The sequence below is a fragment of the Microcebus murinus genome, chromosome 6 (genome assembly GCF_040939455.1).
Source record: "Microcebus murinus isolate Inina chromosome 6, M.murinus_Inina_mat1.0, whole genome shotgun sequence".
Taxonomy (NCBI): domain Eukaryota; kingdom Metazoa; phylum Chordata; class Mammalia; order Primates; family Cheirogaleidae; genus Microcebus; species Microcebus murinus.
The window spans coordinates 83,986,748-84,002,624 of record NC_134109.1 but is presented as its reverse complement, the minus strand read 5'-3'; the positions used below and the strand labels follow the sequence as shown (position 1 = coordinate 84,002,624).

Here is a 15,877-nt window from a genome sequence, read left to right as displayed (position 1 = left end):
TTTTTGGTTATATTTCAACTCCCAACTATGGTCTCATTATAATTGCTGTGAGCTATGAAATAGACTAAGCATAAATAGGAAGTATGAAGCCTTATGACTAAATATAATCTCCACATGAATCATGTGTTTAAAATTAGGAGGTTTAAAATTCCAGCCTCAGTGACAAATCACCAAAGATGTCATTTTCAAGCAGTATTCTGGTTTAACAGACTCTCATGTGATTCTTTTACAAGCATTACAAACGATAGTTTGGCCATGGGTGTTACCCAGTAAACATGAAGATGATACTTTGTGAATTGCCAGATAGCTTCCATATCTCCTGGGTTTTTCCAAAATTTGTTCTGGTTTTGTTTTCAAATTCCTATTGTCACTTGTCAGTTTCTGCACATTGGTTTGTGGTATGTCGGTTGTTTTTTTTAGCACTTTAGTTCACTTTAACAAAATGCTGATGTTATGGGGAAAATGTGTGTGGGTTGGTTTTTCTCCAAAATATATTGAACTATTTCATGGTAATAGAGTAGGATTTTATTTTTTTTAATAGGAAATTGTTAGCGACATCATGAAGGCAAAGTAGCCCTGAACAAGACAGACCAGTCCCTTGACTTTCCTAGGATTTGAAGATGTGACCCCACTTCCTTTCTAGAGGAAACCTGCTAACAGTTTTAATGGTTACAAGGATATTTGCATTTGAATAGTGATCACAGTCAATGTTTGACCTCAGTCAGGGAATGAATAGGGCCTGGGGTGAAGGCAAGAAGTGTTTCCTGGGCTTCCATTCACTTATCTATCATACTTACCTGCGAAGGCTGTAAGGAAAATCCTGGTCCAACAGGCTGTTAATCAGTTTGCAGCTTGACTGAAGTTTCAGTATTGTCAGAACACAAGCCTGTTCCATCCTCTCTTTGCTTCTTTATGTAAGAATATTTTCCAAAGTCCAGGATATTTTTAAAAACCCTAAGACAAAGTGTTATATAATTTAGTGTATTAGTCACTGATGTATATTTGGTTCTAGAAACACCTCTCATCTTTAAGGTACCATGATATTGAAATAGGGATATCTCAAAAGGTTGATGCAATTGGTTGGAAATGGTGTCTTTCTAATGGATTGAGAATATTTCCAGATGCCATCCATTTTATAATCATTCAACCAAGGATTGATCTTTGAAAGCCAGCTCTCTGCCACTGAACATGCTATAGAATAGAACACAAAATTGGTATGGAATTTTTTAAGTTAAACAGGAAATAAGACATTATGTTTTTGGAGGGCATCTTACCCCTACAGATAGAAGATCACACTTGTCTCCCATCAGGGAGGGCTTCAGAAACCATGGCCAGTAGGATAAAGTCCATCCTTTTCATAATACCATATGAAGTCCTGATCTGGTCATTGCTTACTGGGCCAACCCCAAGTTCCATCTTCTCTCCACCACCACTGTCCTATCTCCCATGTGCCAGCCGTACCAAACTACAGTCAGCTTTGGTTAACCAGGGAAATAAATAATTGCTAACACTTACGGAGCCCTTACTGCGTTCCAGATACTGCTGTGCGCTTTATGTTTAATCCTCATGATGGTACTGTGAGGAACACTGTAATCCTCACCAGGAGAGTTTAAGTGACTTGCCCAGAGTCATACAGGTAAAGTTGTAACACAGTAATAGAAAGTCACTAAGACAACACTTAAATAGTTATAACTAGTAACGTAATACAAGAAGGATTCAGTGTAGACTAATGCAGTTAAAATTACAATCAAGTTTTAGATAACAGATGTATAAAAGTAATGGAAGTATAATAGTTCAGGAGCACTCAACACATGTTTGGAAAAAAAAAAACAGTAGCCAAAAGTTTACTGTTTCTCGAGTTCTTATTTTTTTGGGTTACCAGAATAATGCTGAATCAGGTCCCTTTATGTTCCTCTTACCATCCCTTCCTCTGTCCTCAGCCCTCACAGCCATGACTTGGAAGGGCTGGAATCCAAGCCACAGAGGCTGGGCTCCTCTCGACCTCTCCTTTGCTGCTGGGACGCTGCACTTCCCCGTTCACACCTGGTCTTGCGTGTGAGGGGCAGGGGTAGTTCCATGTTATGGCCAACATACTCTGGCACCCACTGGTCACAGCAGTCCTCCCAATCTTAAATCAATGCATATATGGTTTGGGGAAAGGGAAGGGAGGCTAAATCAAGGAGAAGCAGCCATCACCAGGACAGGTGAAGACAAACAGCTCAGAAATGGCATAAAGAATGTGAACCCATTGCAAAAAAAAAAACAAAACAAAAGCATAAGCCTCTGGTAATTCACAGAAATATCCAGGAAGGCATTGAACATCTCACAAGTCACAGAGTTAAGGGTTTAAAACTGATTCATCTTGGTTGGGGAGTGAGCTAGGCTGACCCCATGGCACTCCAGCGCAGGTAACAGAGTGAGACTCTGTCTCAAAAAAAAAAAAGAACCGATTCTAGTTCGAGCTTTGCTAAGTGTATCTCATTAGACAAGTTACTCTTTTGCTGGGCCTCAGTCTGGATGTCTATATAGCAATAATCATCATTGATCGAGTGTTTAGCACTGTACATGCCAGGCACTGTTCTAAAAGCTTTTTGGATATTAACTTAGTGAACCCTACCAAATAGCCCTATGAGTCCCTATGAGTTATTATTACCCTATTGTACAGATGAGGAAACTGAGGCAGGGAAAGGTTGAGTGTCTTGTCCAAGGTTCGATAATAAGTAGCAGAGCTGGGATTCCAACCCAGACAGTCTGGCTCCACCATCCCCACTCTTAGCCCGGGGAGGGCTGTGATTAAGGAGGGGCATAGCAGGAAACGTGTCTTATTCATCAATAACTTCCCTTGTACACTTTGCTGGTGAGACACCAAGGAGCGACAGCAAAGTGCAATGGGAAGGAGAGGGTTTGGATCTGGCCTGCAGCAGGTTCAGTTTCAGCTCGGTGAAGTTACTAGCTGTGTGATCTTGGTAAGGGTCTAAACCGCTCTAAGCCCCTTTTCTTCATCCGTATGAGAATAACACCCTGAACCTCACAAGACTGCTTTAAGGATTAGCTAAAACAATGTGCATAAAATATCGCATGCAGTGCTTGATATTCCATAAATTATCTGTCTCCTCCACTCATTCTGTGATTGAGAAACTGCAGTTTCAAAGTCACAAATATACAAGGAGGGTGCAGGGTCTGCTTTACAAGTGAGTCACTCATAACCGCCCCAGCACAGAACATGCCATCACTTGGGGAATGACATCCTAGCACAGCCCCTTCCCTAGCACAGCCCCTTGTCCTTCCATCGAAAGGCTACGGTGGGGGTTGCTTTGGAGAATGTTTCCAGGAGCAGAATCTGATCAGTCATAAACAGAAGAACCTAAAAATTCTCAGGAAGCCTCATGGTTGGATACGTCCACACCCACTAAATCTTGGCCTAAAAATAGTTTTTCTCTGGAGAGAGACCTACTAGAGACGTGTCTACATCATGTCACAGTGACAGAATCAGGGCTCAGATTGCTACGTGTTCCTATGAGCTGAACCTTGCCTGTGTTCCCCTAAAATCTATTATATGATCCAGCCATTTCCATTCTTAGGTATTTACCCAAGGGGGAAAAAAAGCATATTTTTACACAAACACTTGTATAATGATATTCATAGCAGCTTTATTTGCAATGGCTGAAAACTGGAGGAAAAAAGCAAATATCCACAGATGAATGGATAAACTGTGGTGTATCCATAAAATGGGATAATACTGAGCAACAGAAGGGAGTGAATTATTGATACATACAACAACATGGGTGAGTCTCAAGTACGCTGAGCAAAAGCACCAGACGAAATAAATACTACATGATTCCATGTCTATATAATATTCTTAAAAATGCAAACTAATCTATCATGATTGAAAGCAGGTCAGTGGTAGTCTGGGGATATGGGGAACAGGGCAGGGTGGGAGGGAGGGATTACAAAGGGGCAGAAGGAAACTTTTTGGGGTCATGGATGTGTTTACTGGTCTTGATTGTGGTGAAGTTTCACAGATGTATACATATGCCAAATATGTCAATTATGCCTCAATGAAAAACAAGAGTAAAAAATATTCAATAAATTTAAAAATTAAGATCCTGAATTACGCTAGCCACATTTCAAACACTCAATAGCCAAATGTGGCTTGTGGCTACCATATTGCTCAGTGTAAATACAGAACATTAACGTTAACATTATAGGCAGTTCTGTTGAACAGTGCTGCTCTAGAATCACAGAAAGTCAGAGTTGCAAGGGCCTTAGAAGCCAACTACACAGCCCTCCACGCAGCATACACCTGCTCCAAAAATCCCTGTGACCTCACACCTACACAGGCGTTGGGCCCCACCACACTCAGCCCCACACAGGGACTCACAGGCTGCTCAGGTTCTTGGTTCTACCCCTCCGTGCTCCATCAGCCATCCTCCTCCATCTTCAACCTTCCCTCCTCTGATTTCTCCCAAGCTAGAACAACTCTCCCATGCTAGGCTGCTAGGTCACCTGGACCCTGAGTCTACCTCTGGCTACGGCCCTCCTTCACAGGCAAAATCCCTTTCACCCACACATGTACTCTACTGTGGACTTCATTGCCTCCACTTGACCAAAATATCTCCCGAGGACACCAGTGCTCTTCTAAGCAACAAAGCCACTGGGCATGTCTCCACCATTCAAGTCACTAGATTTAAAATTTTGTCTTTATTTTCGATACATAAACCTTCATATCATTCAAAAATCAAAGCAATGTAAAAAGATAGATCATAGACATCTCACCCTCCTGCTCAGACTGTCCTGTCTGTTCCCCAATAAGTTAGCCACTTGTATTAGCCTCTTGGGTGTCTTCTTCCAGAGTTTACCTCCTCCAGTCCTCCCTCCATGCCCCCCACACACAAAAGGAAGCACAGCACACACACTGCCTTCTCAGACGCTTTTTTCTGTTCACCTGAGAATCTAATCTCAGCCATCTTCCGTGGCAGGACTTGCAGAACTTCCACGGGCTTTTGTTCAGCTGAGTTCTCACTGGGTCCGCCAATGCCTCCTGGAGACTCACCTCCTTGGTTCTGTGCCTGCCCTCTCACCTCGCTCCCCTCTCACCTCTCTGACCACTTTTGGCTGTCCCCCTCCTCCTGCTCCTTGCACGGTGCAGTCCTCCAGAGCCCTGTCCTTCCTCTCAGGCTCCGTGCTCAGCCTGTGGAAGCCCAGACATTGCTGGCGAAAGTTCCTAGGGAAGCAGAAGCAGAAAAAGTGAGACCACTTCTGTCAAGTACAGGCTGTCATGAGTTGTCATGAAGCCATCTGCCTCCACAGTTGCCACTGTGGCTATTTTCACAGCCACCAGAAAGAGACACATGACCGGAGATCCGTAACACAAGCCCACACTTGGTACTTTTACGAGTATCCGTATGTACCTGTATGTCCCCAGGTCTTGGGAAACAGAGCCTTTCCTCTTCTGCTAATCTGAACTATAAAAGCAACTAATTATGAGCAAAAGAATCACAAGCAAGAAAGATGGTACAAAGCAAAGATGGGGAGTGGTGGTGGATGTCAACTGGGATTTTAGGGCAGGGGCAGCAGCTGTGACCTGGTTTGATCTGGATCAGCCTCTGTGCAAACTTAGGCAAGCTACCTCAGTTTCCACATTTACACAGTGGCTTGCTTGGTACTGTACAGTGTGACTGGCACACAGCAAGTACTCAGTGTCTACCAGTTTTCCCCCTCAAGCACTCTTTCCCTGCCGGGCTAGCCATCCTAGCAGCCAGATGGGTCCATGGAGACAGTGTGGCCGGTGCCTTTACACCCTTTGCTCATGCGTGTGTGCCTCTTGCTGGCACCTGTAATCCTGGCTATTGGGGAAGCTGAGGCAAAAGTGTTAGGTAGATAGGGAGGGATTCTGGGTCTTCTAAGGATGAAAGTGGGTGTCATTGCCCCCATCTTGGTCCTGCCCAATCCAGATTCTCCATACCTAGGAAGGAGGGAACACCCTATGAATCTACCAATCAGAACCTGGCACGGCAGCTGCAAAAGAATGCAGAGGACTCTCTAGCCCACGGGCCATGCTGCATGGGTGCCATAAAGTCTGGAAAGTGACCTAGAACCCACATGTGCAGTAAGACTCAGGTCATGCAGCTCCCCAAATGTCCAATCAAAGGGGCTCTACGGTGACATCTGAATCACAGGGAGGTCCCTATCCAGACACCATAAAACAAGACCCAGACTATAAGGAGGGTCTCTCTTTTCCTGCTGTGACAAGGGGCCCAGTGGCCACCTGTGGCATATGTACCATACTCGGTAAACCTATATCTTACTCTTGCCCTATAATCTTATCTTTCTCTCCTCAATAAACCTCATTTTTGTGTTTGCCTAACTTTGGTGTATCTGGTCATTCTTCAACCATGGACACACCAAGAACCCACAGTTTCAGATTGAAACCTAACAAAAGGATCACTTGAGCCCAGGAGTTGGAGGTTGTGGTGAGCTATGTTCATGCCGCTGCACGCTAGCCTGGGCAACTCAGAGAGATCCTGTCTCTAAGGAAAAAAAAATGGAAAAGTGTAATCACAGGAGCATTCAAGTATATTTCACAAGAAAATAAAAATTAAGATTAAAAAGTAACTATTAGAATGGGAGAAATTGTGACAACTCCAACAGATACAAATTTATTAATAAAATAAATACAAAGATTAAATATAGGCTGAGCACAGTGGCTCACACCTGTAATCCTAGCACTCTGGGAGGCGAGGCGGAAGTATCACTTGGGTTCAGGAATTGGAGACCAGCCTGAACAAGAGTGAGACCCCGTCTCTATAAAAAATAGAAAAATTAGCCGGGCATGGTGGCACATGCCTGTAGTCCCAGCTACTCAGGAGGCTGAGGCAGGAGGATCGCTTGAGCCCAGGAGTTTGAGGTTGCTGTGAGCTAGGCTGACGACAATGTACTCTAGCTGGGGCGACAGAGGGAGACTCTGTCTCAAAAAATAAAAATAAATATAAATATAGATCCATAGAGAGAACAGAATTCTCACTGAACAAATAGGCAAAGCCACCTTGTCTAGGCAGTGTGTATACGAAGAAATTATTGTCCAGCATTTCAAAGAAAAATGTTGACCTTCACAAGTAATTAAAGAAATGTACATCAAGCCACCTAGGTACTCTGTTTTGCAAATGTTAAATCAATAAACTCTTAGAACCCACCATTTTAAAAGTCTGCCCTTGGAAGTCTTGCAGGAATGAACTTTGGTACATTCTTGGATTGCTATCAGCTGGTACAGTCTTTCCAGAGGACAATCTGGCAAACTTTATAAAATAGGGCATTAAAATAGCTGTGCCCTTTGACCAAATTATTGTGGTCATGGAAATTTTCCCCACGGGAATAATTCAAGGGAGGGAAAAAAAAGTCAAAACAAAATGTTTGCACAAGGCAAAAATTCTCAGGGTAAGGAGAGGGAGGTACACCCCCTAGTGAGGAGAATCTGCATTACCTAGAGTTTTGTTTTTGTTTTAGCCTACACCTGCTCTTCTTTCCTGAGTTTCTGATTTCTTCCTGTCCTCTTACCTGTATTCTCCTGGTTAGAAATCCCACTTTATCCTTCCACTTTTTATTTTTAAATTTTTCTTTTGAGACTGAGTCTCACTCTGTTGCCCAGACTAGAGTGCTGTGGCGTCAGCCAGCTCACAGCAACCTCAAACTCCTGGGCTCAAGCGATCCATCTGCCTCAGCCACCCGAGTAGCTGGGACTACAGGCATGCACCACCATGCCTGGCTAAATTTTTTTTCTATATATTTTTAGTTGGCCAGTTAATTTCTTTCTATATTTAGTAGAAACGGGGGTCTCGCGCTTGCTCAGGCTGGTTTCGAACTCCTGACCTTGAGCGATCCTCCCACCTTGGCCTCCTGGTGTGCCAGGATTACAGGCGTGAGCCACCCCGCCCGGCCCCACCTTTAACTTTTAAGTCAGCTAGTGTTCACCTGTGTAAAACAGGCTCGATGCAAACTCAATTTTGTCATATTCAAAAATCTACCAGTAGATGGCGCCCTATCCTCGCGCCTGAGCCTTCCACTGGCTGCGCCTGAATTTCAGGTAAACCTCCCAAAATATTTTGCAAGTAAGCAATGCTAAAGAGAGATTAAACTTTCAAGCATTATAAATAGATGGAATATAGCTAGAGCTGAGCCTCTTGGTGGGAAAAATATATTAATCTTTATGGAAAAGTGACAACTCAAAGGGATAGAAAGGTCTTAACACAAGGCAGGAAGCTGGGGCGAGGTGAGGACCAAGACAGGTGAGGACCAAGTAGAATCCATGGAAACGCCCTCTGAGTGTCACCTGCAGGCAGATTAATAAAGGGAATAACTATTGTGCATGGCACTGGGACACTGTGTCACTGTTTACAAAAGGCACCTGCTAGCATAGGGTCTGAAAAGAGGGTAGGACAGGGGTGTGGTCAGGGGGTTCTAAGTATTTTTTCACCTCCCCTCCCTTATTCCTCTTTTGAGTTTTCATTTCATTTCAGCTTCCTGTTTTCATTAATTACATTTTTGTGATTGCTTTAAACTGACTCGGTGTACCTCAGAAATCCAGTGGAAACCAGCCCCACTTGCTCTGATAGAAAATGGAAATGGTGTTTGTAGAGTGAGAACATTTGACTCCCAGGCTTTGTGTGTGCCCAGCAGCCTGCCTGCCTCTGGTTCTCCCTCTGGTCCGTGCACTCTCCTGCCTCCACTCCAGCTGGCCCCCTACATGTTCTTGGACAAACCTTCTATCCTCCTTCCTCCTCCCCGCACCCCCACTCCCCCGACCTCATGCATGCATGAATGAATGAATGACAATGTCCTAACCTTACTCAAAGATTAAGACCCCAAGTAGAGGAGGCTCCTCCAGCAGGGGGCGTGAGAGTGGCCTCGAGGGCTGGGTTGGCTCCAGTTTATGAGGGTAAGAGAAGGCATCTTTAGTAGAGGGACATAAACCAGAGCTCAGGGCATATTTGTGGCATGATAAGAAGGTGACCCCTTTCCTTCAGCCTTCACCAGCTTCTGGAACCAGTGATGGATCATCAGTAGGAACACGGGAACACGCGGCCAGAGATTCAACTCATTTCCTGGGGTAGCCAAGACAGGGTTTTCACTGACGTGGGTCACCACCTCTGATGTCCCCAAGCACAAAGACAGGCACACGTAGAATCTGTTGAATGAACTCAGCCTTGCTGTTCATTCTCACTGCTCAGAAGTGGCTCCAGGCTGAGTCGCACCCACAAAGCTCTCTTCTGTCCCATCTCCATTCAGACCATGGACACAGGGAGAGGCTCAGAGAGCGGAGCTGGCCTCTTTGGTTCTCTTTTGTTTTTTTCACTGGGGGTGTGGGGGAAGCCCACTGTCTGAGCAATGTGGAAATTCCAGCCCTCACAGGATTTCACACCTTCAAGGGGAAGGACATTGCACCATAAAAACTTCCTTGTTCTAGCACTGCCAGGGTAGGTGTCCGGGGCTGAGGCCTGGCCAGGGACGGGGCCCACAGGTCCAGGCCGGGAAAGGGCATGACTGCTGGGTGGGAGGGTGCCCAGGGCTGGGCTCTGCCCCTCCTGGGTCCGACTATACAGGGATTCTGAGGCCTGCTGCCCAGAACCTGCTGCCCAGACCGGTGGTGTCCGACACCTGAGGGGGAAAGGGGGGGAGAGATGGGTCCCGGAGAGGGGGCACATCCATGTGAATAGGGCCCCCTGTAGAATTTGGGGTTTGGAGTCTCTCCCTTTCCTCCTGGCCCAAGTGGCAAATTATGGTTTGTTGGAGCCAGTTTTTACTGCTTCCAAGAGCTAATTGTTGAATTTTCAGGAATTTTGCAAACCAGTTGTTAAACCATCATTATTTTAAAAGTTAAATTATAGGCCAGGCACAGTGGCTCACATCTGCAATCCTAGCACTCTGGGAGGCCGAAGTAGGTGGATCATTTGAGCTCAGGGGTTCGAGACCAGCCTGAGCAAGAGCGAGACCCCGTCTCTACTAAAAAAAAAAAAAAAAATAGAAAGAAATTAGCTGGACAACTAAAAATATATTAGCCGGGCATGGTGGCACGTGCCTGTAGTCCCAGCTACTCAGGAGGCTGAGGCAGGAGGATTGCTTGAGCCCAGGAGTTTGAGGTTGCTGTGAGCGAGGCTGACGCCATGGCACTCACTTTAGCCTGGGCAACAAAGTGAGACTCTGTCTTAAAAAATTAATTAATTAAATTAAATTAATTTTTAAAAAGTAAAAAGCAATAAATACTCAAAACTTATCAATTCCTAATGATTTTACTATGTTTTGCAATTATAGATGCTTTTGAGGCTGTTCATGCCCATTGTGTCTGGAGGGTGGAAATGGTCCCCGTGCGGCTGCACCTCTCCTGCCATTCCACCTGCAGCAGGAGCGAGCGGGAGGCAGAGGCGGTACCACCACGCCCTGGAAACCAGGAAACACCTCGGCCCTACCTGGGCCACAGCCAGGAAAAGCGTGGCTCACCTGTTGGGTGGCAGAACTGATCTGGGGGAATTAGGGGCAGGAAAGCCTGGGTATGAGGAGGGTAACAGGGTTACTCTGCAAAAATGAAGAAAGTTCAGTGAGGAGTTGAGGAGAGGGTGTAGCAGGCCGGGAGGCTGGTCCTGTGAAGGCTCAAGGGGGAAACCACAGAACTTTGTATCCTTCTGACCACAAAAGGAAGGTGAGCTGGAACAGGGTGGAAGTGGAACCCCGTGGAGCTGGCCTTTCACTGGAATGCTCCCAGGGACCTCTCCCTGCCCTGGCCACTACCCTTGGGTACCAGGGTCAGGACAGGGGTCAAGGACTCCCAGTCCCAAGGTGGGCACTCCTAGTGGTGCATCTCAGAGCTCCCTGGCCACTCGCTCCTCTGCCCCGCCTTAAACGTTGTCTCCACATCTCTGTGTCTTCTTGCTCACACCTAAGGCTTCCAGGATCTTCTAATTTATCCATTGACCTGGAAGTCCCACAATCTCTCAGACTCATCACCTCTCCTCCAAATCCGCCCCTCCCCACGGGCTCCCGTCTCTCAGGGAGGGGCAGCTCCAAGTGCCAGCTGCCAAACCTCCTTTGTCCAGTGACCCTTGAAGCCCAGGGGCCCCCTGCCTGCTCCACACCTGTGCTTCCCGCATCCCTCCTCCGGCCCCAACCTGCGTCCCAGGCCTCTGAACACGGCTAAGCAAACTAAAATGGCTTTTTCTTTCATGTGCACCATGTCTTGAAAGATGTCTATGGCATTGCATTTATTAAATAGTAATTTGTCTCCCACCCTTTTAGAAACAAATTTGTATATACAACTTCCAATCCGGATTGCATCCACTGAAAATGAACTGAGCCGTTGCTATGGGGGGGCACTGTGTGAGGAACCAGAGATGTAAAGTGTGCACAGCCTACATGGGGGGACAGTCACACCTCCCACTGTCACCCCCCACCCTTCCCGAAGAAGCCCAGGGTCTGCCCTTGGACTTAGCTCTTGTGGGCTACATGTTGCTGGGGAGAAGAAGAGCAGCTGGGATCACAGGGGACCCCCAAGGGAGCTGGGGCCACCGCATGCCAGCACTGTGCAGCCTCCCTCAGGGGTCTCTTCTCTTCTCTGCTGGGTGGGGGGGGGAGCTCCACTGCCCCCACCTCCCCCATATCTCCCAGTTCCCTGAGGCTGAGGCCAGGCCTAAGAGCAGCAGAGGCCAGACAGAAAGGCAAGCCTCTTACCCACCCACTCTGAAAAGGCTGATGTTCTTTCTAGAAGAGACTTTGTTCTGTCTGGGAGTCCCCATCCTTGGCAGCTTATCTACAAAACCCACGATGCTCCCTGAACTTCCTTCTTCCTTGGAATTAGAGTGGAAAGATCACCTGGTCCACCCCCTTCATTTGCAGAAGGTGAAACTGCAGGTCCTGAGTGGGGGATTAAGTTATCCATGGTGTCTTGGCAGCAGGTAATGGCAGAGTCATCATTTAAAACAAACAAACAGAAAAGGCATGTCTCCTGCCTGTCAACCAACCCAGGGCCCCTTCAGCTAAACCTGCTGCTCTGACCGCTTTTCATGGGCTGCCCCAACTTTTGCAGCTTGTTTGAGTCCGAAAGTTACACCTCCAAGGAATGAAACTCACGGGATCGTGCCGCCCAACCTACATCCTCCTCCACGCCCACTCTTGGTCATCTGCCCTATTGACACAGAGGTGGGGATGAAGCTTGGTCCAACCTGACGGGCCTCTGCCAGCAGGGACTCTGAGTTAGGACCCACGCTGGTAAGGAGTGGCTGCCGGGACCGCCTTAAAGAAGGAAACCAGCCTGGTATGCTCTGTTTACCTTCTCAGCTCACAAACATGTTGGACCCTCCCTGGCTGGCAGGATACAGTCCCAGCCTCAGTCCAGGCCTCAAGCCTCTCCCATTCGAGCCATGATCTGCCTGTCTGTTCCACCCTCATCACGACCCACTGTGATCTCTCCTGCCTGCTCGCACCATCCTCAGATTGCACCAAGCCCGCTGGGCCTCTCTGGCTTTGCAGGTGCTGTTCCCCCAGCCTCAAATGCCTTTCCATGCTTTTCCACCTGGCAAGCTCCTTCTGATTGTACCCTCTGCGCTAATGTGTTCCTCCTCCCTCCCGATCCTCCTCCCCCTTCTGGGCGTGCCCATAGTACTTCCATACCAATGTCACAGCACAATAAAGACAATAACAAGGTCATGAATCTGCGTCCTCCACCGGACTCTCAACTCCTCAATGACGGTGACTGAGCCTTTTCCTTTAAATTCTTAGGGCCCAGCACATAGAAGACACTCAATAAAGAAAAAATAAATTACAGAACAAATCAGTATATAGACCGTGGATTTATTCCGGAGCTAAATTAGGAAGCAAGTCTTAATGTCACACAAGAATCCCCTTCCAACTCATTTATTCAATGAGCACTGGGTGTAAAGCACAGTGTAGACAGAGTGCCGGGAACACAAAACTGGGGCAGACATGGGCTCTGCCCTCAAGGAATTTACATTTTGAAGGTAGGGACAAGTCAATAAAATTGGCTAGAATTTACTGCCCACTGCTGTTAAAAGCACATTATTGCATTTAATTGTACGTTAACCCTATAAAGCAGGCACTTTTATTGTTCTCGTATTACAGACGAGGACACTGAGTCTTGCAGAAGTGGAGACTTGGCCCTGGCACAACTAGTAAATAGCAGAGGCAGGACTTGAACCCTGGCAGTCCCAGACTCCACGTGCCCAAGCACAACACCTAACAGAACTGATGGTAGGTGGGGACGAATTAACTTTTCCTTGGGAAACAAGGAGGTCAGGGAGGGCTTCCCTGCAGAGGAGGTATCTGAGAAGTGCCTCGAAGGACAAGCAGAATTTGCACAGAGAAGCGTCCCAAACTACAGAAAGATCTGGTATAAGAATTTTATTTATTTTTTTTAATTAGTGGTCCTGGCTAATAGAGACTCCCCCCGACCCAGAGACTCAGCTGGGATGGGTCCAAGGTGCAGCCTGGGCGGGGCGCGGGTGGGGGAGGTCTTTGTAAAGTGTGTGAGGTGAGACCCACCTGCAGCGCAGACGCTCCTGCTCCGGATCCTTCGCGTCCCGTCCGTGGAGACGCGGAGCTTTCCCGCGCCCTGGGAGGGGCCCCAGGCAGCTGGGGCGGGGCTGCGCTTCCTCCCTCGCATCCTCTCAGTCCCACCGGCGGCGAACTTCCTGTGGCCTAGAGTTGCCAAAGACGCCTTCCTGGGGACATTCCGTGGTTTCCACGCGAGGGGGCGCGGGCTGTCGAGAACCGAAGCACCCCGCTCTCGGCGTGCGGGGGCCACGGCCTGCGGACCACAGGGAAGACGGCCGATGTGAGGACCCTGGGTGGGCGTCGTCAGGGGTGGCGGCGTGGGGGGAGGCTCTGGCTTCACTGTCTGCAGTGACGGTCCCGCAGAGCCAGCAGAGCCAGGCCGGCAGAGGCTGGGTTTCCCCTTCTCTGACCCGGGCGGTGACTCAGGAAGAAGGGCGGAAAGCAGACGGTGACCTCAGCCCCTCGCCCCCTGGGCAGCCTGGCTGTGCCCGGGGCCCTCTCGGGAGCACGCAGAGCCTGGGGCCCCATGAGACTGCGGACAGGGGGCACGTAGGACGCTTGCTTGCCCTCATTAGCTGGGTGCCTGGAGCCTCCTGCTCCTCGCAGAAGCGTTGTGAGCATCCAAGGAGGTGATTTTGTGAACGTCAGGACGGCACATGAAGAACTGTAACCCATCAGCGCCGGCTGCACCCCATGTATTTATAGATTATTGTCTTGCATATAGTAATATGTAACAGTGTTGCCTTTTTATTTGGATGTTGGCTGTTTTCCTTTTTAATTTTTTTTTTTTTTTTTTTTGAGACAGAGTCTCGCTTTGTTGCCTAGGCTAGAGTGAGTGCGGTAGGGTCAGCCTAGCTCACAGCAACCTCAAATTCCTGGGCTCAAGCAATCCTACTGCCTCAGCCTCCCGAGTAGCTGGGACTACAGGCATGCACCACCATGCCCGGCTAATTTTTTTCTTTATATATTAGTTGGCCAATTAATTTCTTTCTATTTATAGTAGAGACGGGAGTCTCGCTCTTGCTCAGGCTGGTTTCGAACTCCTGACCTCAAGCAATCCCCCCACCTTGGCCTCCCAGAGTGCTAGGATTACAGGCGTGAACCACCACACCCGGCCTAAATTTTTTTATTATAAATGCCACGTATTTTCTTTTGGAATAGTCCCCAAAATGGGTTCCCTAGGGTAGAGTGTCTACAGCTCTGGGTACATATTGCCAGGTTGTCCTCCAGAAAAGCTGAACTTACCATGCTCCTTGCAATGTATAATTTGTGCCCATTTCCCTATAGCTTACTCAGTAGTAGGTTTCATATTTTTATTTATTTTTGATAACTGTACGGAGTATACAGTGTGGCCTCAAAATAGTTTGCATTGACATTTGTGTAACTCCTGTCAGTGAATAGAGGATCCACTTACCTGTGAGAAAAGGAGCTCCCTCTGGAACCTGCCCTAATGGGGGGGATTGATGCGCAAACTCCTCCCTCAGGGACGCCTTCCCTGAACCCCAGGCAGGCCTCGCGCCTATGTCCGAGGTCTTGTGCCCCTTCCCCTTGGTCACCTCGTCATATCACAAACCCAGAGCCCCATGAAGAGCTATTTTTGCTCACGATTGGGTCACTATTCACCTGGTGTATACTAGGCACTCATTTAAATATCTGTTGAATAAGTACTTAAAAATCTCGTGATGAAGTATGCCAGAGATTAATTATGGTATAGGTCTTGCAAAAGGATTTGTCACTGGGTTTAATTAGAAAACATTTGAGGAGCACCTACCATATGCCATGTACTCTAGTAGTGGGGGGCAGTTATACCTATATCCCCAGTAAGGGTAGAAAAACAGGGCCTCTGCCCTTAAAAAACGTACAGGCTGGTAGAGAGACCCACACCTCTGCTGTGGCTGCTCTGGTGTCTTCCCCGCCCTCCAGGTAAAGGAAGCTGCAGGGGTAGGTGAAGCTGTTTCCCCTGTGGTCAGGGTGGGATGAAATCATAGGGGCGTCCTAGTCCCCGAGATTAGAGCAGGCGTGGCCCGCCTAAGGCCAGCCTGCCACTGGCCTGCTGCAGTCAAATGACTCAGCTGGAGAAGCGGGCAGGAATCCCGGCTTTGCTGACTCCCGGAGTGCAGAGCACCCACCCATCAGCAGATGTCGGCTGAGCTGGGGAAAGGATGCCCCTGCCTCAAGGGCTGTGGTGAGGGTTCCAAGGTGCCCGACACACATTAGCTAGCTGAGCAGTTTCCCCAAGGTCCCGCAGAGCAAGAGGAAAACCCACATCTCCTGACCGCCCTGTCCTCCAAAAAGCTTTTAGGTGTCAGTATTACTGTCAAGA

General features: G+C 47.9%; 1 long non-coding RNA gene across 2 annotated transcripts in view; it reads right to left on the bottom strand.

Moving 5' to 3' along the window:
* LOC142871508 (uncharacterized) overlaps positions 1 to 13,629 on the bottom strand; it is a 61,376-nt gene extending 47,747 nt beyond the window's left edge. Inside the window, exons 1-3 of one of the 2 annotated variants that reach the window (XR_012919773.1) lie at positions 13,543 to 13,608; positions 5,098 to 5,224; positions 237 to 954 (exon numbers count right to left, since the gene is read on the bottom strand). This is a non-coding gene — a long non-coding RNA (uncharacterized LOC142871508). Of the gene's footprint in view, positions 1 to 236; positions 955 to 5,097; positions 5,225 to 13,542 lie in introns of those variants that run through there. The other variant, XR_012919772.1, reaches the window with a different exon arrangement.
* Positions 13,630 to 15,877: the final 2,248 nt, after the last annotated feature.